This window comes from Phyllostomus discolor, chromosome 14, assembly GCF_004126475.2.
Source record: "Phyllostomus discolor isolate MPI-MPIP mPhyDis1 chromosome 14, mPhyDis1.pri.v3, whole genome shotgun sequence".
Classification (NCBI taxonomy): domain Eukaryota; kingdom Metazoa; phylum Chordata; class Mammalia; order Chiroptera; family Phyllostomidae; genus Phyllostomus; species Phyllostomus discolor.
In genome coordinates, this window is record NC_040916.2 from 4163165 (window position 1) to 4188765 (window position 25601).

The window sequence follows — 25601 nt, forward strand, 5'->3', positions numbered from 1 at the left end:
CAGAATGGAGGGAAATCATATCCACTCCACAGGGTTACCTGGATTAAATGAGATAAATGTAGTGGAGCTTTCAGCACATCATAAGCGCTCAACTCAATGTTAACTCTTATTGTTAACAAGTCAGTGAAGTGGGTATTGTTAACCCTGACGTGAGTTTGTAGATGGGAAAACTGAGGCTCAGAGACTTTAAGCAAAACGCCCGATGGAGTGTGGGTGAGGAAGGAACAGGGACTCTAACCCACTCCCAACTGACTCCAGTTCCTCTGGATGGTGAGCTTAGGCCTGAGTCTTAGAGACCATGCCCACAGCCTTGGGGTAGAGCTGGTGGCCCTCCTTTCCAGGGCTGCCAGGGCCCAGACGAAGGAAGAATCTGTTTAGCAAAAAGGGTTGCACGTGAGAGTCTTGGCTCCTGGTCTTGGGCTGGGCACGGGGCGGAGGCAGGGAGGGGGTGGGGAGAGTGAGGTGCCACTGAGAAACCCCACTCCACTCCAGGGCACTCTCGCTACAGGTCAGAGGTAAGCCAAACCCTGAGACCCAAGACCCAGACAGCCTCTCTCCAGGGAAAGAACAGACCCAGCCCGCATGGGGAGATGCCTGCTCACTTTGATACAATGTCACCATATTTTGCAGTATATAATGTGCACCCATGTTTTTGGCCCAAACTTACAGGAAAAAAAGTCTTCCTTTTCAACTTTTTAATTCAATTATTTATTTATTTATTTATTTATATTGAGAAACAAAATTATTGTACACTCAGGGTATTATTTTGCATATGGATATCATTATTGCTTTCTAGAGTTACACTTTTAACACGTAAGCATAAATAAAAGAATTACAAAGTTTTATATAGCTACGGAATTAGTGTCATCCACGTATAATGCATGTCCTTATTTTTCCCTCAAAAATCTGGGCACAAAAGTGCGCATCATACACAGCAAAATACGGTATTTCCAGTTCACCGTCTATGAAACAAATTAGAATGTTGTAGGACAGGGGTCCTCAACCCCCGGGCCATGGACTGGCACCGGTCCGGGCCTGTTGGGAGCCAGGCCACACAGCAGCAGGTGAGCTTGAATGCAATGCGCTTGAATCGTCCCGAAACCACCCCACCACCCTGGTCTGTGGGAAAACTGTCTTCCATGAGACTGGTCCCTGGTGCCAAAATGTAGGGGGCCGCTGTTGTAGGAGTAACCTACCAGACAGAAGCCAGGTCAGCGAGAGGAAGGAAGAACAGAAGCCAGCCACAGGCTGGGCAGGGAGCGGAGCTTACGGGGCAGCAGAGAATCGGGCCCAACATCAGCGGGCCCAGGGGCTGGTGGACAGCAACCGATCAGGGGAATGCAGATCTCAGAAACCACTTGAGAGCTGGGCAGGGGACCTTCTCAAAGCAAGACGAAGTCAAAGAACAGAGATCAGCGGGCCCCCGAGAAGGCAAGCATGCAGGACAGTGGGTTTTCATCCTCTAAAGCAGGCATGTCAAGCTCGTTTTCACTGGGGGCCACATCAGCCTTGCAGTTGCCTTCAAAAGGCCGAATGCAATTTTAGGACTGTGTAAATGTAACTACTCCTTCACGGTTAAGCGAGAGCTCAGCACTGCAACCAGGTAGAAACAAGGTGCTAGGCTAGATAAAACCAGGCGGAGGGCTGAATTAGGCCCGAGGGCCTTGTGTCTGCCACCTGTGCTCTAAAGAAAGGGCTGCTCTCCTGTCCAGAGAGAACAGAGGGGACATGAGAAACCCGAAGGTGGGGACTGTTCCAGAGACAAAAATTGCTCCCCACCCATGTGCCCCCTCCCTTTGGCCGCCCTTCTCCCATCCCCACCCCCAGGAGCTGCCAGCTCCCTTCTGCAGAACCCTCCCCTCCGCAGATCCAAACCCCACCCCGCTTCCAGGCCCCAGCCAGCAGCACCCCTTCCAGGCAGCGTTCCCTCTGAACTCCCACACAGCTCGCAGTTCTGATAACATTTATAGTCTGAACCACACAGTTTAGCACTTGGTTTTAAATACTGTCTGGTATTATTCCCTTGTTATTTCTTGGGAGTATAAGTTTTGCCTCCCCAACGAATCTGTACATTTCCTTACTAATAAAGGCTAGGACCTGTGTTTCTTTGTATTCTCCCTGACCCCACGCCCCACGCTAGGACAGTGCTCAGAAAAGTAGCCAAGGATGGGGGCTCTGAGTACTAACTGACTAACTCAGCTTCACGGGCTGGAGAACCTCCTGATACGATGCCACCTGGTACGATGCTGAAACGGATGGCCAAAATCCCGATGTCCCACCCCAAACCCTGCAAAGTCTCCAGCTCACTCTGAGGAAAGACCAAATTCCTCACTTCAGCTCCAGAGCTTTCCAAGATCTGGCCTCCTCGGACCCACCAGGCATGGCCCTGCCTCGGAGCCCTTATGCCTACCGTTCCCTTGGCCACTTTGCAGCCACCTCATCTTTACTCATGTCACCTTCTCAGTGAGGTCTTCCTGGACCACCGAGTGCAAAATTACAAACTCTCCTCTTCCAAACATATCCTCTGCTGTCCCCTTTCCTTGTTTTTCTCTTTAGCACTTGCCGCTTCCTAATATATGTTTAATTGTACCATCTCCCGAATCAGGTATAAAGTCCACGAGGGCAGAAATCTCTGGCTGCTGGTTGCTTGTGCACTGTTGTCTGCACCAGAAGCCAGGTACTGATGCTTAAAAAAATGCCTGATAAATGAAGAAATTTTGGCCCCACTCTGTGCCTGACTTAGCTGAGGCATGGCTCTGCAGAGATGAGCAGTGGACAGGAAAATCCTGTAGCTCCCTCCCAGCGCACCTTCTGAAGTTCAGGGCGAGTCCCAGCTACCTTCATCCCATTGGCAGTCTGTCCAGAAGCAGGAGAGGGAGGGGTTGGGTGTCGAGGTGGAGTGTCAAGGCCCTCTCCTCCCCCTGTGCAGTTTGCCCACCAGCTGCCCCATTGTGAGCACTCTATCACCTGGCATCGCTACCTCTGCCTGCCTGGGCCAAAGACAGACACTTTCATCCTCCGCCTTTAAATGCTCATTTTGGGAACACTTTATAGAGAGGAACATAGCCTCTCCTGCCTTTCTCATCTCTTCCTTCTGTTTTCCCTGCTGAAAGGATCATGTAAGACAGACCCACTTTTATAGGAGAAACTAAGCTGGTTGCCTCACCATTGCTGCCCCTTCTTCCATATGCTTTTTCCTGAAGGATCTGCCTTGTGAGTTTGTAAATAGGAACAATCGTACTTGTTCTTCCCAAGACAGGAGGCTGCCTTGTCAGAGACACCCCACCAACAGTGCCATCCTCAAGCTGTCCCACCTAATGTCCTGAGTCAGGGTCTGTGCCCATCCTCACGTCTCTCAGAGGTCACCCCTGCACTAGTCCTGCCACTGTGGTCATGGTGACCGACTCTCACGGTCCAGCTCCTCTGGAGGCCTCCGGCTCCACGTGGCCCCTGAGGCACTTAGCTGAGGCAGAAGGAAACAATGTTAATTCTCGAGGAGCCATGACCTGGGGGAGCAGGAGGAAGAGGGGACACCCTTTCTGAAGGTCCCCAAAAGTGGACAGGCAGCCCCTGGTTTGGACAGAACTTTGGGAGCTTCTCACTGCAGGGAGGGAAGAGAGCGGGCTGGATGGCCCTGGAGCACCCCCTAGGCCCAAGGACTCCTGGATGCTACGGGTGGTTAAGGAGCAGGAACTCTTGATCAGAAAGAAGGTTAAATCCTCTGATTTTTCTTCTAGTAATATGTCTTTGAGTAAGTTACTGAACCTCTCTGAGTCTCAGTTCCCTTGAGTTTAAATTAGAGATAATAAGAACACCTACCTAATAGGGGTATTTTTTAGGATTTAATGGGATAATGTAGGTAAAGCTCTTGGCACAGTGTCTACCACATAGTAAGTGCTCAATAAATGCTGGCTGCTATAATTAGTGCCGTTACAATGTGAGAGACGAGGGTGAGAAACAGTTATTGCCCTAGGAGCTCTGTGCCTGCTCTTCATCTTGGAACTCATTTCAAGTCCATCAAATGCTGAGCGGCAGGGAAGGTGTGGGTGGGAGAAGTGTGTGGAGACCAACTAAATTCTGAACAAAACCTGGTTCAGCTCACTTCTGAACAGGCAGCTCCCTTAGCCCCAGGTGTCTGCTGGGTCCCCAGGAAGTACAAGAAGCCAGAGGACAGGGCCGTGGCTACCCCCTGGGTTTGCAGCAGAGACTGCTTGCTGGCTCAGAACATTAAGGAAGCCATGGTCATCAGACCAACCCCAGCAGGGATGCTTCAGGTTCCCTGCCCCAAGGACAACTGTTCTAGGCTGGGAGTGTAGGGATGTTCTGGGTGACCTGTCAGCCCCAGTGGAAGCTCAGCTCCAAGCACTGGAAATGGAGGCTGAGGTGGGACATGCCCAAGGTGTTCCTGAAATTTACAGAAGGCAACACACACACAATGTGGCACCTTTTCACATGCAATCCCTGTGCCCCAGATACTGGTGCCAAGGGGCACCAGTGACCCCGGACCCACCACCTCTGCCAGTTTGACTCCTTTTTGAGCCTTGCCCCCAGTGTTATGTGCTCTGAGAACCATTCCCTCATCTGCAGGCAGAGGCAGTCACCTGCTATCTGCTCGTCCCTGTACTATAGCACTTGTTTCATTATTGTGAGACTGACTCTCCCACTGAATAATAACAATGATAATAATATGCTTACATAGTTCTTACTATGCCAGGCACTGTTCTAAGTTTGTTACATGTATTAACTGACTTAATCCTTAAAACAGCTCTCTGGAGTAGTAAACTGAGGCACAGAGAGCTTAGACACTTGGCCAGCGTCAATCAGCTGTCAGTGGTGAAGCCTGGACCCGAACCCCAGGTGTGCCGTTCCAGAATCTCTACTCTCACTGCGAATTCCTGGAAGGCAGGGGCAACATCTGATTTGTCTCTTTGTCTCTAGCCTCTAGCACAGGTCTGAGCACACAGTAGGTGCTCAGAAAAGATGGGTTGGTTAAGTAAGCAAATGCCTCTGTAAGGCCAATCTGGTGACTACTCTAGCCTCTGAACCGGAGGACTGAGAGATCAAGGCCCCCAAGGAAGTACAGGGTATAAGCGTCGTTCTCACTCACCCTCTCTTAGCAATCCCACTGCACGCTGCTGTCTGTGCTGTCTGGTTATGCCTTTTCTTGCATGCCTCTTGCCTTCTGTTTTTTTGTTTCTCAGTTTATCTTCTGTCTTTGCCCTCCACCCCTCTTGTTCCTGGGCACTCTCCCCCTTTCCTGCCCCATCCATCTTCCAGCCATTGCCCTTGCTCTTGCCCTTCCCTTTAGTTCTTGCAGGCTTGAATGCCTCCCATCCCATTCTTCGTCTTGGAGTTGTTTACAGAGTCCAGGCTAGCCCAAGAGGCACTAACTCATCAGACTGGCCATAGACAAGCTCCTACCTCCTGACCCTCAGTGAAAAGAGCACTTTCCCATCAACTCTACCTGGATGCAGGGTGGTGGTGTGGAGCAGGGGTTACCTGCCTACAGCTAGTGGCACATCTGTGTAACATCAGAAAGACCAATACCCTCCCCGCCTTCCCTCTCAGGGTCCCATCTCCTCCAGGAAGCCTTCCCTGATCACTTGGGAAAGCTTATTCATGCAAATGTTCAGCAAATCCTTATATATCCTCATATTCTAAGTGAGAAGGTAAGGCATACTTCTGAAAAATTCGATTAAAATGTAATCTTCAGATAACTATACAACTTACCGGGTGTCACAGGCATCACAGGGGCAAGATGAACCGCAGACAAGCAGTGACTTCAAAATGTAGACCTATGTGACCTGAGGCAAGTGGTTGATCCTCTCTGTCCCTCAGTTCCCTCAGCTATGAAGCAGGGGGTGGTAATCTAGGCCTTGGAAGGTTGTCAGGAGGACTGAATGAGATCATTGTCGCACGGCTCTAGACAGACTGGTGCTTAGCAGGTACTCAATAACAAATCTGCGTCTTTCTCCCTGCTGTGTCCAGAGCACTGGACTTCTACTCAGCCCTCCCCGAGAAGTGGAGAGATGTGAGCTGACCCGCCCTTTAAGGTCAGAAATGTCTTAAGCACAGGAGGGCCCTGGTCTGTAAACTGTTTGGTACCTGGTATTTGGTAAGGAGGTGGGCCCGTCCTGTTAGAGGTTCCTCAACATGGTGAAGGTAACTCACTAGGACTGTTCACGTTCCCATCCCTGCCACCAACCAGTGGGTCTTTGAAAGAGCCTGTGGGCACAGACTGATCAGCTGGGAAGTCCAGGGACAAGTTGACTTCTGTCCTGAGACGTGGGAGGTTGTTTAATTACTGTATCCTCAGCTCCTAAAATAGTGCTAGGCACATAGTAGGTGCTCAAGAAGTTGCTGAATAAAGATTTTTTTTTTAAAAAAAGCAATGGATTTTAGTTTTCCTTTCAAATGAAAAAAGGGGGTAGCAGGGGTAGAGGGCAGGGGACAGGCACAAGCCAGGGAAATGCAGCTGCCAGGCCCACCAGCCCTGGCCCCTCCTCTGCAAAGGGTATTCAGCAAAGCCAACAGTGCGTGTGTTCCCACCCTAGGAGTGTCTGGAGCAGAGCGCATGCCCGGCTGCAGTTTACAGAAGAGAAGGGGGGCTAAGGTGACCAAGGAGACCCGGGAGGGATGGAGGGGGAGAGGGAGAGAGGAAGGGAGACAGAAGTCTTAGGGAGAAGGAGGAGGGTGAAAGAGAGGGAAAGCGCTGTGAGGAGGAAAGGAGAGGAAGAAACGCTGGAGGAAAGAGTGAAGAGTAAAGGAGAAAAAGGAGGAGGGAGGAGGGAGGGAGATGAGGGGATGGGGGGAGGAACTGCAGTGAGTTACAGAGAAAACTTGCCTCAGTCTGAGTGGAATTTGTCTTAGCAGACCTCTGAGTGCTCACTGCCATTCGGTGTCTCCTTTGGGTTAGGCTGTGCCGGGGGTCGGTGTGGTTCTGGGGGTACTCCTGGACACCAGGTGCCTGCCGACCCTAGACCAGTCTCAATCCCTGGAGCACTGTGGCCTTTAATTCCTGCTTTCCAGAGGGCCTCCCTAGACAGAGAGGGGGAGACTCGGTGTGAACCAGCTCCGGGGGAGGCAAAGGGCCTGGAAGGCTCAGAGCCCTAGCTGTGCTCTTCTCCTTCCATCTTTTCCCCGTCTTTTTGACCAGCACCTGGTCAGCCAGGAAAGTGGGTCAGGCCACCCACATGTGACTTTTTTCTGATAACAACAGGACCCACATGCAAGGGGCCTCAGTGCCTTGCACACAGCTTTGCCCAGCCCATGCCCAGTGCTCCTTGCTGGAGGGACCTTTAAGGAGCAGTGGGCAGTGGAAGGGGATCCTGGCCCTCTCCTGCGTGAAGAGGACATTGGGCCAGAGACGACCCCAGACTGGCGGGGAAGGGGGAGCCTGCCTTGTGCCTGGGTGCGTGAAAAGACCCAGATCTCCCAATGACCGCGAACAAGCTGGCAGGGAGCCTCCTCTACCTCCAGACCTGGGGAGGCAGTTGTTTCTACCGCCGACCTCCTGGGATCTTCAAGCAGAGGGTCTGTCCAGTTCTTCCCTGCCACTGAGCGCTGCACCCAGCCCACCCGCTCCGACCCAGCCCTGCCATTTGAAGCTGCGTTGGCTCCAACAGATGGGAGCTGCGGCAGCCTGAGGAACAGAGCACAAAGCCCAGCTGACATTTTCCTTCCTTTCGTTGGATGGGGGTGGAAGAAAAGGGGGGAAGCACAGCAACACCCCCAGGGGCCGGGTCTCTTGCACCTTTAGCTTCTCAGCTCAGCCCCCGTCACGGGCAGCTACTCGCTGGCTCAGCAGCCAGACCCTGCGCCGCCCTTGGCCGCAGGACAGACGGACCACCTGTGGCTGGCCAACCCCTCCTGTCTCCTGGGTGCTGTGGTGGGCGCAGAGCTGTCCTCCCGACGCCGCTTGCACTCTCAGAGCCCCCAGGCTGAGCCCAAGGCCAGTCCATCCCCCAGCCCAAATGTCCCATCCCAGGCTGCGGACGGACCCTCGCCGGCCCGGGAGGCGCCTGGCTCACGGTTCCAGATACTTCTCACAGACACCAAGGCCACCCTGTCCCTGCGCACGGACACCCGAGCTCCAGGGAAGGAAAGTCTCGGCGGTTCTGGAGCGCTGCCACCCCGCCGTCCGCCCCTGTCACACCCTCCCTAACCTCTCTGCCACCTCTCGGCTCCCCGACATCTCAGGACCCGCTCTCCCAGCAACAGTTTGGGGCGGGGCGGGCCCCTCGGGGTAGATTACTGCCCAGACACCGCCTCGCCCTCCGCCTCGGGTGCAGCCCGCGCAGTTGGCCACCTTCTTTACATTCTCCAGCACCCCCTCCCTTGGCGCCCCAGGCTGCCTCCCTCCCCGAGTCGCCAGCTCCCCTGCAGGCAGCTCAGCTGCGCCTGCGGCCGTCCTCCCCCAGCTCCCGCCAGGTCCCCACCCCCAAGCCAGCGGGCCCAGCGCGGCCAGGATTAGCCCTGAGCCGCACACTCACCCTGGGGCCGCCGTCCGGGTCCGGGGCCACCGCGCCGTTCGGCTGCAGCCCAGGCTGAGCTGGGGAACCTGATCTGCGCCCGTCTTCCTTGTGCCGCCCCCCCAGGCCGAAGAGGCTCGAGGGAGCCTTCCCGCCGAGGAGTTGTCCTGGGAGTGGTGCTTGGGCAGAGTTAGGGAGGGCGACCGCTAAACAGCGATCCGCTCCGGGCATCCGCGCCCGCGCCCCGCGCCTGGGGCTGTGCGCGGCCCTTCGCGATTGTGGCTGGAGGCTGCGGGCTTGAGTCCGGGGCTCCCACGGCGCGCCGCGCGGCCAAGTACACCCAGCAGGCTCCGGTGGCGCCCCACGCCCCTCCTCCCGGCTGCTCGCTCGCCCTCCTCACTCGCTTTTCTGCTGTTCTCCCAACCTCCCCAGCCCACTCCGGTCGCCGCCTCTCCGTCTGCATGCCACGCCACCCCCTTTCAGTCCCGCTGCCATTTTAACTCCTGAGTGGCCAGGCGCACCTTCTCCCTAAACACACATTCACACCCCGGAGGAGGAGCTGGGTGGGGCCAGATGCTAAAGCAAGCGTCTGGGGCCAGTGGTGGTCTTGTGCCTTAGATGAAAGGCTCGGCCGAGAGAAGTGGGCACGGGGCCTGGGTCTGAGAGGAGCAGGAGGGCTTCTTCTGATTTCTCTTGCAACGGCCAATGGAGTGTACCCTTCCGAAGTCAAAAGGGGACCCAGGAATTCAAAGGGTGGGTTAGAATTTGTTCAGTGGACACAGGCGCCTCTTAAAGAATGGAGTCAATACCCCGAGCTCTCCTCGAGCTTCTCCAGCATTGCCCCCTGAGCAGGTTCCGACATCTTGGAACATCCCACCCTGGCCCTTGGCAAAGGATGTCATCTGCTGAGTGTCAGGAGCTGACAAGCCCACTCAGGTCCTGGGCTTCGGGGAGTGCCCACCTTGCAGGCTGGGTGTTGTGGACACTGGGAAGGAGAGTGAGAGCTGAACCACGATGAAGGTGAGCTCTGGGCTGCTTCCTGGTGACTTAGAAAGGCTGGATACCCAGCGATTCCGTTGCTGGGAATATCTCCCAAGAATCCAGAAACACCAATTTAAAAGAGTTTATGCACCCCTATGCTCCTAGCAGTGCTAGATACAATAGCCAAATGTTGGAAATGGCCTAAGTGCCCATCAGTAGATGAGTGGATTAAAAAACTGTGATTTTTTACACAATGGAATTCCATTTACACAATGGAGCAGAAAAAAAGAAAGAAGGAACTCCTACCCTTTGTGATAGTATGGATGGAACTGGAGAGCATTATGCTAAGTGAAATAAGCCAGGCGGTGAAAGACAAATACCATATGATCTCACTTATAAGAGGAATATAATGAACAAAATAAACTAACAAGCAAAACAGAACCAGAGATGTGGAAACATGGAACAGACTGACAGCTGCCAGAGGAAAGTGGGGTGGGAGGGAATGGTGGAAAGAAGGGGAGGGGATTAGTCAAAGAAAATGTGTGAATGACCCAAGGACATGGACAACAATGTAGGGGTTAACTGTGGGAGTGGGGGGTGGGCTGGGATGGGCAGGGGAGAGCAAAGAAAGGGGGAGAAACTGGGACAACTGTTAACAAAATAAACAAGAATTTAAAAAATTAAAAACAAAATTTAAATAGGAAAAAGAAAAAGAAAGGCTGGATCCCTGCCACTAGTCTGGACTTAGGAGAGTGGGTCTCCTGCTGGAGCAAAGGCTGAAGGCCCAGGCCTAAGTGGGCCTACTGCCTGGACCACTCAGAACGGACATAACAAGCTCACCTCCAAGACAGGACACACCCACTGATGGGTCTTGACCACAGGCTGCAGAACATGATCGGGAAGTGAGTGGGGTGGAGTCCAAGGCACTCGGAGTCCTTTGAGGAGGGCATCCTGGATGTCTTCCTCCGTCCAGGGCTTGAGTCAGTGCCTCCTGTGAGGTAAGCCCTGGACGGAACGAGGACAGAGTTTTCTGGCTCTGTCTTTTCCAAGGGCACAGCCAGTGGTAACTCCATGCCTGGAGGCTTTTATAAAGTTGCCTTGGAAGTCTGTTCTGTATGCGCACGGCGGGGGGGGGGTTCTCACTTCATGTATTCAATAAGCATGCATTATGTGCCCGTTGTACCTCTGAAGCCACCCCCATGGCACCACCCTCCACCCCTGCTGTGGAGTATAAAGCCATCCTGACCTAGGGTTATTCATGGAAGGTTTTATGGAGGAGTTGAGATTCAAGCTGAGTCCAGATGGAGGGATAGGATTTGAACTGGCAGAGAAAACACGGACCTGCAAAGGCAGGAAAGTGGAGACAAGCAGAGCAGAATGGGTTGTCTGGGGTACAGCAGGCAGGGAATGTACAGAGCTACTGCTGGGTGCTGTGCTTTTTCGCAGCTCTCATTTTATCCTCTGAGCTGACTCTCACCCCACTGAATAGACAAAAGGATGGAGGTTCAAAGAGTTCAAAACCTGCTGTCAGAATTTGAACTCTCTTTGAACTCACAGTGTCCTTGCTCTGACACCACATTGGATATGCAGAGTGGAGCAGCTGACGGAGAGCCTGGATTGCCAGGCCGAGCAGTTTGGCTCGCCTGTGCACACGTGATCGGGGATGAAAGAGTCAGGAAAATGGGAGGCCAGTGAGGAGGCTGTTGTAGGAAGGAAGGGGAGGGGAGCGGTGAGAATAGACAGCAATGGGCCTTGGTAAGGAAGACCTACCAGAACTTTGACACTGAAGGGGGTCAAAACTTGACTCCAAGCTTTTGAGCGTGTTTGGGTCCCTGGTCAGTTCAGTGGAGCCACCTCAGCATCCTGAGGGCCAGTGTGACTGTATACAGATGGATTGTGAAAAGGAGAAAATGTTACCAGCCCTTTACCAGCTCAGGAGCCTGAACTCTCCCTTACTCCAGTGCCTCTGCATCCCAGCACCTGTGCGTGGCCTAGTGTGTGTCTTAGTGTATGTTAGCTCCCACACAGCAGGCTTCTGGAGGGCTAAGACTGTCCCACACAGCATTCAGTCAAGACTAGTACCTTACAGGAAGTGCTCCGTACCTGATTATTGAAGAATAAATGGGGTAAAAGCAAGTGATATTTGCCAAGTGGCTGGTTCCTACGTGACAGACCTTGTAAGGCACATGCTGGGTAAGAGCTCGGGGAATTGCATTGCCCGTGGGGAGAGAAAAGGAAAGCCTTCTCTTGAGCTGACTCCAAATCTATTGCAACCCAGTGGGACTGAGGAGAGAGTATATAGATTTGAGAGCCGGAGATTTGAAGCTCTGCCTACACTTCCTCTGTGCTGCTTCAGGAGAAGTGCTTAACTTCTCTGAGCTCCAGCTCTTTCCCATGTAGGAATATTAATTCAAGTAATAGTGGTTAATACTTGTTGAACATCTACCACATGTTAGACATGGTGCTAATTACATTTAAGCAAGAGCTCATTAAAAATTTCACTAACCTGCCCTGGTTGGTGCGGCATAGTGGATTGAGTGCCAGGCTGTGAACCAGGGGGTTGCCAGTTTGATTCCCAGTCAGGGCACATGCGTGGGTTGCTGGCTGGGTCCCCAGTTTGGGGTGTGTGAGAGGCAAATGACTGATGTATCTCTTACACATTGATATTTCTCTCCCTCTCTCCCTCTTTTCCCCTCTGTCTAAAAGTAAATAAATAAAATCTAAAAAAAAAAATTTCACCCACCCTAGGACTCTGATAGGAGAAAAAAAAAAGTTTACCATTTACGTAAGTGGTACACGATAGAGCTTAGAAGAGTCTGAAGCGCTGCACTACCCTGAAACACTTCCTTAAGCTGAGGGTAGCAATCAGGTGTTGATTCACATTCATGGATGGTTGTGAGAGGAGGCAGGGTTGCCAGTGTCTGGCAGCGTGCACGGTGTCTGGCCCATCGCCCTTCTTGGTAAATGGTAGTCTTCTCTCTCAAAGCAGGGCTGTCCTTCCGAGCCAGACACTTTCCTGGGAAAAGATGGGGGCTCCATTCAGTCCTTTGGAAGCTCTTAGGTAGTTACCCAGAGGATTTAGTGACCCGGTCACTGACCTTTCTCCCTCCAAGTTCATCCTCTAGGGTTAGCCATGCATAACTTCCTGATGGGGGGTGGGGGGTGGGGTTCTGTAACAGCCAAGAGTCTCTGGAGAAGGATGCTGGGATCACGCACCCCTACAAATGCTCCTCGGCTCAGTCCCACTTGGTTCTTTAATGTAGTGTCGGACACTGCGCTGTTTGTGTGGTGGGGGGCAGTGAAGGAGGGGGGCTTCTGGAGCCTGGGAGATGAGCCAAGGCAGAGAGGGAGGCAGGGGGTGTGGTGCCACCTCTCTCAGTAGACCCTCTACTGCTGGATGCAGCCTCTGCTTGCCCCCACCCCCCAAGGAGGCTTTGGATGGGACCTTTGGAGTCACTGTGGACTGTTGTCCCCCGAGTGACCCAGCTAAGTAGAGAGTATGGCCCTAGGGCAGTGGTCCTCCGGCTTAAGCACACCTAGGGTGAGTGTACAAATGCAGATTCATCCTTCTTGCTCCAGAATCAGATCCCACGGTTCTTGAAATCTGCCTTTTGGCAAACTCTCCAGGTGATTCCGGTTCAGGTGCCTGGAAGGGTCTTGCTTTGAGCACACCCGCCTGCGGTGACCTTTGCTCTCTGACCTCTCCCTGTCTGGGCTCAGTGACACCAGAGCCCTGTACCCTCGCTATTAGGGGACAACAGTGAGAGGACACAGGGACCCCGCCAGAGGCAGATTCATGGTGAAGCTGATGAAGCTTCAGCTGTAGGGTTGCTCCCTTTGGGGACCAGAGTCACAGAGTGTCCTCTATGGAGAGGGGAGGCCAGTTTACAGGCAGGAGGCATTTTTATGTAAGCACTCTAGTACACTGGATGAAGAAACGTCACAAGAAAGGGGTGTGAGTTTCCAAGGCTCGTGTAAATTATTGTGATTTTTCCAGTTCTAGAGAAACATTACCATTGGACCTCATTTTGCATTTACTCTCTTCCTTCAGAGGGCCACACAAAGCCTGGATCTTCCCCTGGCCTCTGACCTCGGGGAGCTCCCAGGGTCCACAGACACCCCTGGATCACAGAGAAATGAGAAAAGCAGGAGGACACTGCAGATGGCAGAGCTGCAGGGAACAGCAGGGAGTCTTCACATTCCTGAAAAAGGCACTGCAGGTAAAAGCGATGCAGGTTGAATCTGTTTTTGCCAAGAAACAATACGATGATAGAAATTATGTTCCTCACCAAGATCCTAGTGCCCAGATTTTTATGGGAACAAGTCTAAACACCATATTTATCCAACTGGAATGATACACCTGCACTCTTTATTTGTTAAATTGAATTTGAGTATATAAAACAGGTAAACTGGGCAATATGGTCACCAAATCCCATTCTGTTTAATTTAAAAGGTATTCAAAAGGTTTCTGGGAGAGACTCTATTTTGGGGAATGAGTGGAGATGCCCACTTCTCTCCATACAAAAACCTGTGTGGTCAAGAAGGAGACCCCCTTAGGCCCAAGCTGGGAGACCAGGGTCTGTGCCCACGGCTCACCGGAAGACACGTGACCCAGGCAGCACCACGTGTGTGTGCCAGCGGCCGAGTCTGAAGTGCTCGTCGTCTCTGGAGTCTGGGGCCATCTGCACACCAGGCATGGAGCCATCGCAGGGCGCTTGGAGGGCTTGGGGGGTTGGATGCGGCTGATCTGGGGTGGCTTCCTGGAGGAGGACAGTTTTGAGAAGGCACTTGAAGGCAGAGGAGGCAAACGGTTAGGCTTCCTAAGAGGTCAGTCCCAGGGATCCTCAAGGACCTTTTCATTTGCCTTCTGACCCACCTCTGACAAGAAGCCTTTGTCCCTAAGTGCTCATCACTCACCTTACTTCTACCTCAGTAGAGGCAGAGGTGAGTTTTTCACACTGCAGGTGGAGACCTGTGAGTGGGTTATAATAAGGACTTTTAAAAAAATGGAATAGAATAGGGTAGAACATATTTCGTTAATATCTTTGTTCCAGTTTCATGTAAACACATGATGTGCTGAGCTGTGGTGTTCGGTGTATTTCTTGCTGTGGGTCCTCATCGCACCTCGGCTGCTTGTTCCCAGAGCCTGTGAAGAGGAGACGCAAGGGCCATCTCACACACGACAGATGAAGGGTCTGTCCAAATCCAGCCTTTCTCTTTGGCATGAATTCTGTTGATTGTCTTCTTTTCCAATCAGAGTCTATTCATGTCTGAACAGTTCATTTTGGAAATGGTTCATGGGGCAAAAAAAAAAAAGGGTTCCCAGTACCCTAATCCCACCGTTTTCTCTTTGCACTGTCTACGACCCCTATATTTTTCTTATTTTTTACAAAGAAGGAAGTCTTTATAGCCTCACTTCCAATATTTGAATTTATTCCAACCTGGACCCTAGAGCTCCCAGGGCTCTGCAGAGGTCACTCCTAATGTCTCTTCCAGCAGCCACCACCTCGGTCTGTTTCTGCTTTTTAGACCTGACCAAAAGAACCCCTGGGGAACTGAGCGACATTCAGTCCCTGGATCCCACCCAGTAGATCTGAAGTGGGGCTCCCACACTGCGTTTTTGACCAGCTCCCCAAAGGATTCTGAGAACCACACCTGGAGGACCAGTTACAAACCATGGAGAAAATTTAGCTGCTTCCAGGAGCTTTCCAGGCTCACTCCCTATTCCGATCACATCACTCTTTCCCTTCTGCAGGAGTAGCCTTGGTTTAGGCCACTTTATATTTACTTGCCATCATTTGCACTTCGTTTAAAGTTACTTTGTCTGGGTAGCTTGCCTTCCTACGTAAATTATAAACTCCCCCAAAGAACTGTGTGATTCATTGCTATTTCCCCAGAGTGTCTGGCAGAGAACCTTGCTCACGGCAGGCTTTGCCGAAGCCCTCTGTGCGCAGGACAGAACCTCCCATACACCCCGCTGCCTCTCCCGGCTTCTCCCACGGTTGGGAGTCCCCACCCAGAGTGCTAAAGGCAGGGGTAAGTGTCTGCGTTGTACCCTGGGTCGAACAACTGTATTGATTGGCTGATTTCAGCTCCGCCTGACTTTGTCCTTTCCATCTAACCTCCATAGAGTTGGAGAGATGCGGACTGGTAAACACTAATGAGTCCAGATGACCCCTGGGACTGCAGCTTTATCAAGGGCTCTCTTATTCTTCCTGTTCAGAAACACGCCCAACAGCAAAGGCAGAGAGCTGAGCAACAAGGCTGGAACCGGAATGAGGCAAGCTAGCCAAAAGCAGCCCGAAGCAAGCATTCTGAGCTCTGCAGCCTGACACTTAGGCCGTAAAGTGGACAGAGGGAGAAAGGCTTATTTAGGCAGAGGCCTGCCTGGTTCCTTCTCCTACCCCGAGGAGCTGTCCTGCACGGTAAGCGATTCGGGTAACACTGACACTGAGCCCCAATTCTGTGCTGGGAGCCTTCAGTGCGCTGGCTCACTCAGTCCTCAGGAGGTTCGCAGGGGCTAGTCTCCCAGCCAGAAGAGGCCCGGACTGAACTCAGCACCACGTCCTCTGGTCTAAGTCCACTTGTTCCCTCTCCTTTTCTCTCTCCAAACTCCCCTGGCTCTCGTGGAAACGAGGCCCCACAGCCCCTGAGAGCCAGTTGTCAAAGGGATTCAACTCTTCTCTGTAAGAAAGCTCACCCTTATGTTTTACCCTTGCTGCTCCTTCTGCTATGAGTCACATTTCTTCCTCTTTTAATCTTAGGGGAGTTGAAAAACAGCCTGTCCCTGGTCACTGGCCTCTGTACGTGGGACCCAAGGCCTTTCGGTTCATGAAGTCTCTGCTGTCTTCTTTTCTTCAGGCACTATAAACCCACCTCCTTTGCTGGGGGTGGTGGGGGGAGGTTCTTTTCTGGAAAAGAAAAATTGTAAGGGGGAAAGGTAGGGGAAGAAGGGAGCTGAGGAATAACTTGATGCCATCATCTCGCCCCGAGCTGAGAAAGGCTGACCTGCCTAAAGACGGGACATGAAGGATGAGCCTGCAAATGATGGGCTCCTCGCGGGCCAGGACCCTGGGCAGAGAGGCCAGGAGCTTGGGCCGCTTCAGTGTGCTTCTGCATAAATGCCCACTGGCCCAAATCCCTTCCCAGACCCCAGGCCCCTGCTCTGGCAGGGGAGATGGGTGAACTGGCCTCTGGAAGGGGCCTCTTCCAGTGTGGCTCACCTGGATGCCTCAGTCACAGACAAGTGGGATTATCAGACTGCACCTGGGAGAACGAAAAGCTGAGGACAGGGGTCAGACACCCAGGCCCTTTCCTCCCCTGTCCCCCTGCGATTCAGAGATGATCCCCCAGATGCTGAGTAGGGTGGCTGCAGCGGATGACTAATGCGTGCCATGTTCAAGATGCTCTCTCTGCACAGGAAAGTACATTCAGATCCAGGTTTTAATTGTGTGTGATTTTAGCTGAGATGGCGTTAATTTATTTCCTTTGCTACTTCAGCGGTTCTTCCTCTTTCATCACGATGAAATTATCTGGAATGTATCTTTTTTTCTTAAGGACAAAGAGAAGAAGCTGATCTTGCTCCTTTTCCACTGATTGAGGTTTAGAACGTTCTAGGGGCTGCCAGATGCTGTTCAGTGGGTGCTTCAGGATGGAGACCCTCAGGTTTCCCACTCCCTAGGCCCCCTGCCCTCCCACCAACTACCAGATTTGCCCAAGGGAGCACTGGAGGACACAGAACCCTTACTATCCAGACAGTCCCCCTGACAAATCCACCACCAGGGGGGAATTTCCATTCAGGGCTGGCTCCAGTCAGTTTCCAAAATGAGAGGTGCTCTCTTCCTTCCACAGCCTCAGAGAAGAGGGCGACAGAGTCCTTCTTGGAGGACGGACATAGGGTTAATCAAAGAAGAAGGGCGAGGAGACATCCAAGGCCCCTGAGGCTCATGTTTCCTGACTTCGGTTGGAAGAGGGTCTATCATTTAAGAAAGTGGCTAGGGCCCGGGCGAATATGCTAACTCTGTAATGCTATGTTTTTAATTTTCTTCCACTCAAACTCTCTCTGTGATACACATAAAAATAGCACCCATGCCTTCAGAGATTCTGCTGCATTTTGCCCTAGAACTTTGCCCTCTTTGAAAATTACTGTTTTCCTGTGTATCTGTACTAGCTAAGACCATGTTATCAAGCCTGCCTTACTGTAGGTTTTATTATACAAATAAAATAATTTTCTTTTTCCAAATATAGAATTAGAGTGTCATCTGGACTATACTTTTTCAATCTCTATGTAAGTCCCAAATTGGGGATTAAGCCCCTCCACCCCTCCCCATTGGAGAATCAGCGCATCACTACCTGAGTACTAGGGAGGGAAATCAGAAAAGCACTCACCACGCCAGACTGGGGCTGTTTAAGGACCCTTGTGTCTCTTGTCCGAGTTGCTCTCCCCATCCTGTGAAGTCAGTGTCTTCGCTGGCCCTTCCGGCACATAGCGGGGCATTCAGTAAGTACGTGTTGCATGCATCTTACAGTATTAAATCATTACCAAGTACTTGGCACAGTGTTGGTGCCTGGCACCTGACAAGGTGCCCAATGAGTACTAGCTGTTGTTCCTCGGGTCCCCGACACCCTCCCTCCTGCACACGTCCTGCTATCTGCCCTGTGTTCAGAGGCTACCACTGGTGGGGATGCTGGTTTTCTTAAGGCACCCGGGTGGCCCTCAACATCCTCTTGCTCTGTGCAGCTCACATGTCACCTCCAAACGCTGACGCTGACCACCTGTTCAGACGCTGGCTTCTTTCGGTCAAGTTGGAAGCCAAGCGCAGTGATGTGCACATAATAGGGCCATTTGTTGAGGGAGGGGGTGAACGGTCTTACACCTTCTACATGGCAGCCCATCCAGTCAGGCAAGGCAGAGCCTGGGGGAAACCGTGGCTGGACCACACAGCTGCTCAGTGAACAATGAAGCCTCTGACTATGCTCTTTACGGACAGGGCTCTGATCGACCAGCACACCCTCATGGCTTGAAAAGCATTCTGGGTAGCTCATCTTTCTAGTGTGTTTAGGAGTTTGTTGGAGGCCAAGATCACTCTGCTGTTTAAAATTTATTTCTGAGTTCTCCCTGGATTGCTTTGAATGGCTTTAGAGTTAGGATAGCTCCTTCTTCCAATTGCTTTTGGCCATTTCCCGGCTGTGTCTGCAGCAGGCTCAGTCTCTGCAGTGTGATAAGTATCAGCTCCTTGCCCAGCTGGGCCCCAGCCCAGACTTTGCAGGCACCTCTGGCCTTGCGATGGAGGTGCTGTGCTTCCCAGACATGCCTATCTGTCCATTCGCCCAGACCTGCCATTTCTTAAGAACAAAACATTGTAGTGTGATCCTGCGACCACTTTCTAGACATGTGTCCCAAAGAAATGAAAACTTACATCCACTTAAAATCTTGTACCTGGGTGTTCACAGCAGTTTTATTTGTAATAGTCCCAGACTGGAAGCGACCCAAATGTCTCTGAAGGGTGAATGGTTAGACAACCTGTGGTCCATCCATGCTGCACAGTGCAACTCAACAACGAAAAGGAGTAGACCATTGATACACAATAGCTCAGAGCCTTGTGCTGAGTGAAAAGACGCCAGTTTCAGAAGGTTATATACTGCATGATTCCATTTATATGACATTCTCAAAATGATGAAACTTCGCAGATGGAGAACGGATTAGCGGTTGCCAGGGTTTGGGGAGGAGGGGCCATTAGAGGGGAGAGGGGATGGTACCACTGTAAAGGGACAGCTCGGGGGAGCTTTGTGAAACGAATAATTCTGTATCTTGATTATAGTGGTGGTTACACCTGATAACGTTGCATAGAACACACACACACACACACACACACGCACAAAGTGTGTGTAAAATTAATGAAATTTGAATCAGGTCCGTGGATTGTACCAATGTCCATTGAGAGAGAGAGAGGGAAGGAGGGAGAGAGAAGAAGAAGGAGGAGGAGGAGGAGGGGAAAGAGAAGGAAGGAAAGAAAGAAAGAAAGAGAGAGAGAGAGAGAGAGGAAGGAAGGAAGGGAGGGAGGGAGGGAGGGAGGGAGGGAGGGAGGAAGGAAAAGGAAAAGGAAAAGGAAAAGGAACCTCCAGCGTTTGTTCACACGGTTTGTCAGCCCCTGGTCTGCCTCTGGCCTTCAGCACAATATCCAGGCGGGTTTAGAAGGGCCAGACTCTGCTGGCAGTCTCAGATGGTAGGGATACAACTAAAATACTCTAGTTCTTTTTCTAGCCTACAATGAATACATTTTCCCAGAATCATCATAATCTCTTTTGGGAGCTCTACATATTTCCAGCTTATTCCTTTTCTTGGGGTATTGTGTTCTAAGTGGATTATCTACCCTGTGAAGGAGAACTATAAACTTACTTTGTTTATTTGATTATTCTAAGCCTAATCAGCTTCACCTTCGAGTTTAAGGAGGATCCTTAATTAAATTACCATAGAACTTGCATTCTACTGCTGCTTTATTTTGGGGCTAAGTCTGTATTCTCTGAACCCGTTTCATTCCCGGTGGTCCAAGGCTCTACCCCGCAGATGTCATGGGGTGCCCAGGGCTGCCTGCCCTGGGGGGTCCAAGGCGGTGGGCATGAAGAGCCATTCTAAGACTTGATTCATTTAACCTTCCCATCCTCCACATGAACAACTCCAGGAGCTCTGCTCTCTCTCCTTACCCTAAATCTCTGGAAGAGAAAGACGCAGGCCTCCTCCTGCCCAATCCCACCTCATCTCCCTGCTGCTCATCTTGGCCCACCCCCATCCTGTGCATCCTGATCTGGTGGGGCTCTCAGGAAGGCACACGGTCATCCAGAAGTGTATCTCACCCTTTTTCCTATTTCGTGGTGAAGACCCTGAGACCCCAGTGTCGTTCATGGCAGAGCTGGTCTACAGCCCGCCACGGTACTTCAGGCTGCCTCTCTCGAAGAATGAGCTCCATGCTGTGTTTTGGTTGACAGTTGTGTTTTGTTCATTGGAGAGTTCAGTGGCAACAGAGGCAAGACTTCGCCTGCGCTGCCCTGGTAATAACTTAGAGTTGGCCTTGGTGTCTCCGTGCCTCAGCCCTTACTCCCCCAGGAAGGAGGGGGTAAATCTCAGGGAAAAGGAGGAGCGGCCTCTGCCTCTTCTGGGAGCTCCTTTGCTTATTGGTGCTCTGGCCTTTCAGAGCATCAGGTTCATTCTGAAGGGTTGTCCTTTCCAGGGTCGAGAGGCTGAGCCTGAAGGTGTGGGCGGTTGGAGTGTTGCTAGGGAGTCCTGTGGGCAGGCTGGGACGGCACCCTTCCACGGGTCAAACAAACACCCCATCAACCAACACCCCCTCCCATGCGCGCGCACACACACACACACGCACATGTGCACATACATACACATGTGTGTATGCATGCACACATACACATTCCCCATGGGATTTAAACATACTTATTCCTGACCTCTAGTATGGCGAATGGCTAATGGCACAAAGAATATGACCCATCTGACCTGGTTTGAATCCTGACTCTGGCACCTCCTGGCCACGTGAGTCTTGTAAATACGCTCAGCCTCCACTTCTTCGTCTCTAAATAGAGGTAATGAATGGCAACAATCTCACAAGAACGTCACCAGTACAGAGAGAATATATGTAAAGTATCCAATCCAGCCGTTGGTACTTAGTGAGGGCTCAATAAACGTAAGTTATTTTGACAATGCTGATGATGACGATAGTGAATATGAATGTTTTAAGATCATTCCATATTTGCATCCTTCATGTTTTAGTGTTGGCAGCACTTCCTCTAGAAAATCTTCCCTGGCTGCACAGGAATAGATGGAGGACCCCTCGCCTGGGTCCCTTAGCATCCAAATTTCTCTATCTTAATATTTTCACATTGCACCATTGGCCTTGCTAACTAGACTGAGTTATTTTAGAATAGCATCCACACCCTGTTCATTCCTCTGTCCCCAAGGTTAGCACAAAGCCTGACAAATAGTAGCTACCGTATTTTTGGACTATAAGACACACTTTCCCACCAAATTTGGGAGGAAAAGAGGGTGCATCTTATAGTCTGAATGTAGCTTATCTGGCTTGCTGGGGGCGGGGGTGGTAGCCTATGTTAGTTATGTTATTAAATATTTTACCACATTTTTTGCTTCAAAATTTTTTTTCCTATTTTCCTCCTCTAAAACCTAGGTGTGTCTTATGGTCTGGTGCATCTTATAGCCCAAAAAATTCAGAACTCAAGGTATATTTGCTGAATGAATGGATGAGAAAACAGGTGAATGAGTGAATGAAAAGATGACACGCATTCAATATACGTGGGACTCAGTATCCCCTCTCCATACTGAGACTCTCCTTCCCCTGGAACTTTGCTCACTGCACTTCTTTCTACCTCCTGGCAAGCCTATCTCTACCTCCCCATTTTTCTTGAGCACGCCCAGCCTCTAGGGCCCATCTAGAGTCCCTGCGCCCTCTGGGAAGCCTTCCCTGATCTCTCCCATCTGCTGTGATTCCTCCTGGGTTGGAACCCACACGGGCATTATGTAGCATTGATTTGGATTATGTTATCTTTTTTATATTTATGTCCTTCCTCCTCAAACTGTAAGTTCTTGAGGGCAAGGACTTAACCTTGTACTGTTCTATATCTTCGGAGTGCTTTGTAAACCTCAGGGACTCAATCAATGTTTGTAGGGTGAAAGTCAAATGAATTGCTACATGGCAGAGGGCCCAGGAGAGCCCCGGGTGGGATATAGGGTGGACACACAGTGGTGCTTCTCCCACCTTTAGCTCAGTTACCTTGGGCCTGTTCCTTGCTTTCCAGCATCTCATTTTCTTCAGCTGCACAAAAAGTAAAAGCGCCTGTTCCGGAGGGTGGATAAGGAAGTGAATGCAGAGTCCCCGACACAAGTTGCAGTAGCCACCATCACTTCTTCCTCTACAACCACTTCCACTTCTGTGGTCACCATCTACCGAACTCACTCCACTGCCCCACACTTTCCGTCGCCTCGCCCTGATCTTTATGAGGACTCTGTGAACAAGGTATTGGTCCCCTTGTGTGTGTGTGTGTGTGTGTGTGTGTGTGGTGGTCTCTTTGTTTTAAACACAAGGAAACTAAGTTACATACATGGTGGGTGACTTTGCAAAGGTCACATGGCTGGGAAATGTCAGCACTGGGAGTCGAGTTCAGGTCTACGTGACACGAAATCCATACGACTGCCATGACTTGTGGAAACAGTACTGAAGTCTAGCTCCTGCTCTGCACTGATTTGCTCGGCGACATTGAGCAAGTCACTAAACCTTTGCCAATTTCTTCACAATGAGGTGGTCCGGCTAGGTGGTCTTTGGCACGATGGCTGCCTATCATGTCATGGTTTTCCATGTGACTGTGAGCTCCTCGAGGGCAGGAACTAGACAGCAGTGGAGGTCCCTCCCGTAGCATCGCCCCTTCTCCCTACATAGACAAGGCCTTGCAGGTTGTGCATGGATGTTAGGCTAACTGGACTGTGGGGGCGAGTAGGAAGAGTGCTGGAGCCGTGCTGGCTGAGAGCGAAGGGCTGTGATGAACTGAGGCAGCAGAACCAAGCGCTGCTGCTGTCCGAGGTGGGACACCTGGCCTGGGTGAGAGGGAGAAGGAAGGTTCCCATGTCCCTCCTTCTCACAGAGTGCGGCTCTGTCTGTGTCTGGGTTACAGCATGCGGACAGCAGAGGTGCTGAGGACAGGGATTTCTGAGCTTCTGGTTTTGGTGGCTGTGGAGAGAGGTGGTCTTGGCTCAGAGCTGTGGCCGGACTTGGTTATCCATGCTGAATCAGAGCGCACAGAATTCAGCAACCGAGTAACCATGACACACCCAGCTTCCCGTGCCTTGAAATCGCTGCCTCCTCTTCTCTAGCCAGGAAAGTCAGTCCTCAATACTCAGCTCTGGGACAGACCCTGGACACCCTGGGAGAAGCGACATTTATCACTGCTGAGAAGACCTTTTGGGGCCCTTAACATCTGATCAGCGGGGCTGTCCAGAGTGGCTCCCAGTCCTCCCTGGCGGTCTCAACCCTCCGCTGCTTCGTGCCTGCCTGCTGCCTCCTTCATGTGCTCTCGTTCCCTCTTCCTCCCAGAATCACACTGTTTAATCCCTCACTTATGTATGGGTCACCTACCCACTCTGGGCCCAGCCCAGAGGTGACAAGCATTTGGTGACAAGGGGACACCAAAGCATTTTGTAGAAGACACTGTTTGCTGCAAGGGAATTGTCACTGCTTTCCTTCTGCCAAACATTATCCTTGGCCCCACGCTGCTCGGCAGCCCCAGGGAGGAGCTGCTGAAGGGGCCGCGTGCAGGGCCAGAGGGCAGCTGCAGGGTGCGCTCAGCCAGAAGGCCGCAGGTGTGGACAAGTTCTCATTGCTCTGGGGGTGGGTGGGGGAATGGGGGATGGGAGGCTTTCTGCTGAGGGGTCCCAGCATAGTGAGCCAACTCTGATTTCTCCACAGGTCTCCTCAAATGTGTTTCTTCCCCCTCACGGGCTCTGGGAGGGTGACTTTGAGGGTCTGTGTCAGAGAACAGCAGCTCCCAGCCCTCAGACAGAGGCCCTGACACAGCAGACAGGCTGGGAGGGCCCAGGCAGAGGGGGCATATTGTTCCTCTGGCTACTTTATTTCTTTGGTTTGTGGCTGTTTGACAACAGCAGTAAAAACAGCTTATAAATTAGGTGCCCGGCTATAAACTGCAGACACAGCGGCGGTGCGGGGAGCAGGCGGGCTCTCCTCCCCTCGTCCCTGCTGCTGCCCCCGCAGGCAGACAGGCCCCCAGGCCCAGGGCAGGGCAGGGGTGAGAGGGCCAGCCTCTCACCCCCAGTGCTTCCCCTGCTGGCAGAAAGGCAGGGAGCTGCTGTTGCCCCTCAGAGGCTCTTCAAACAGAGATGTTTATTTCTTTTCAGCACAGTCCACATTACAAGCAGAAAACTGGAGCCCAGGGAACGTAAACCAAAGGATACAAGGTAGAGATTTTTTTCCAAAAGCTTGATTTAAATCAACCTCCAGAAGATCTCAAAGGAGGCCCGCGGAGAGGAAGAGCCGCAGGAAGGAGGCAGGCAGGGCTGGCTGTCAGGAGCTCCGTGTGACCTGATGCATGCGACCTTCATGTCTCCTCCCTGGAGCGAGGGCCTCTCTCTCCCAGCTCGTTTACAGAGCCAGTTATTCTAAGGGAGGAGGAGCCCGGCGGAACAGAGGATGGGGTCTCGGGGTCTCTGTGCCGCTCCCGGGCACTGCCAGGAGAGGCCTCGTCTCCTGGCAGCTATGCAGACTGCTTCTCTGGCCACAGGAGGTGGCTGGCCCAGCCCTCCACGAAGCCCTCCCCTTCCAGCCCTTGGCAGGAACAAAATCTGGTGTCCTGCCACTTCACCTTCCTGCCGCAGACCCTCTGGGATCCTCAGGACTGGGGCCAGAGCTTAGAGGGTTTAAGCATCCATCCAATTGTGTTTAATGCATGCTATATGCGGAGGGGCCTCAGGACTTACATACCAATGAGCACTTTCCCTTATGAGAGTTAGTTTCTGAACACAGAACACAGCTGTTTGGATTCAGCTCACCCAATTCTGTTTCTCTCCTCCTTCCCTCTGCCCCCTGGCATGGCCGTGTACACTCCGACAGCTGGGGCATCACTCTGCATTTGCTGGTGTGTTTTCTTTGCCTGTGTCAGGTCGTCGTGTGAGTGCCCTGCCCACCAGAGGACAGCTTGGAGGGCAAGAATGGGAGCCGGTCCACTTCTAGATCGGGATTCAGCCCTGGGAGCGGGCCAGGCCGTATGAACACCAGTAGGCAGAGAGAGGACACCCAGGGCACCCAGGGAGAAGGCGCCCAGGCGGCCTGTGTATGCACGCTCGTGCATGCACTCGAGTGAGAAAACAAATTGACACTGAGGTGCTGGTCACAGGTCTTGTGGGGGTTGCTGTTTTTTAAGGCATTTTAGTTGTTAACTTGTTCCCTTACCTTGCAGGGAAGCTGCCCACTCATCCCACCCTGGCCAGAGCACAAGAGGTCCTGGAGGGGCAAGTTCCTAGGCTCTATTAGACCAATGTTAGATCCAACGTGGTTTAGACCAGTGAGCTACAAAGCAATGTGCCATCTCTTCTTGGAAAAGAAGGCATTTCGGACCCACTGG

The 25601-nt window shown here is 52.0% G+C and overlaps 1 protein-coding gene across 1 annotated transcript in view; it reads right to left on the reverse strand.

Moving 5' to 3' along the window:
* The window catches only part of LRRN2 (leucine rich repeat neuronal 2), a 72815-nt gene extending 63890 nt beyond the window's left edge, over positions 1 to 8925 (reverse strand). The window contains exon 1 of the mRNA XM_028530830.2: positions 8493 to 8925. The gene's annotated coding sequence lies outside the window, so the exon portion shown is untranslated. The remainder of the gene's footprint in view (positions 1 to 8492) is intronic.
* Between the last annotated feature and the right edge of the window lie 16676 nt (positions 8926 to 25601).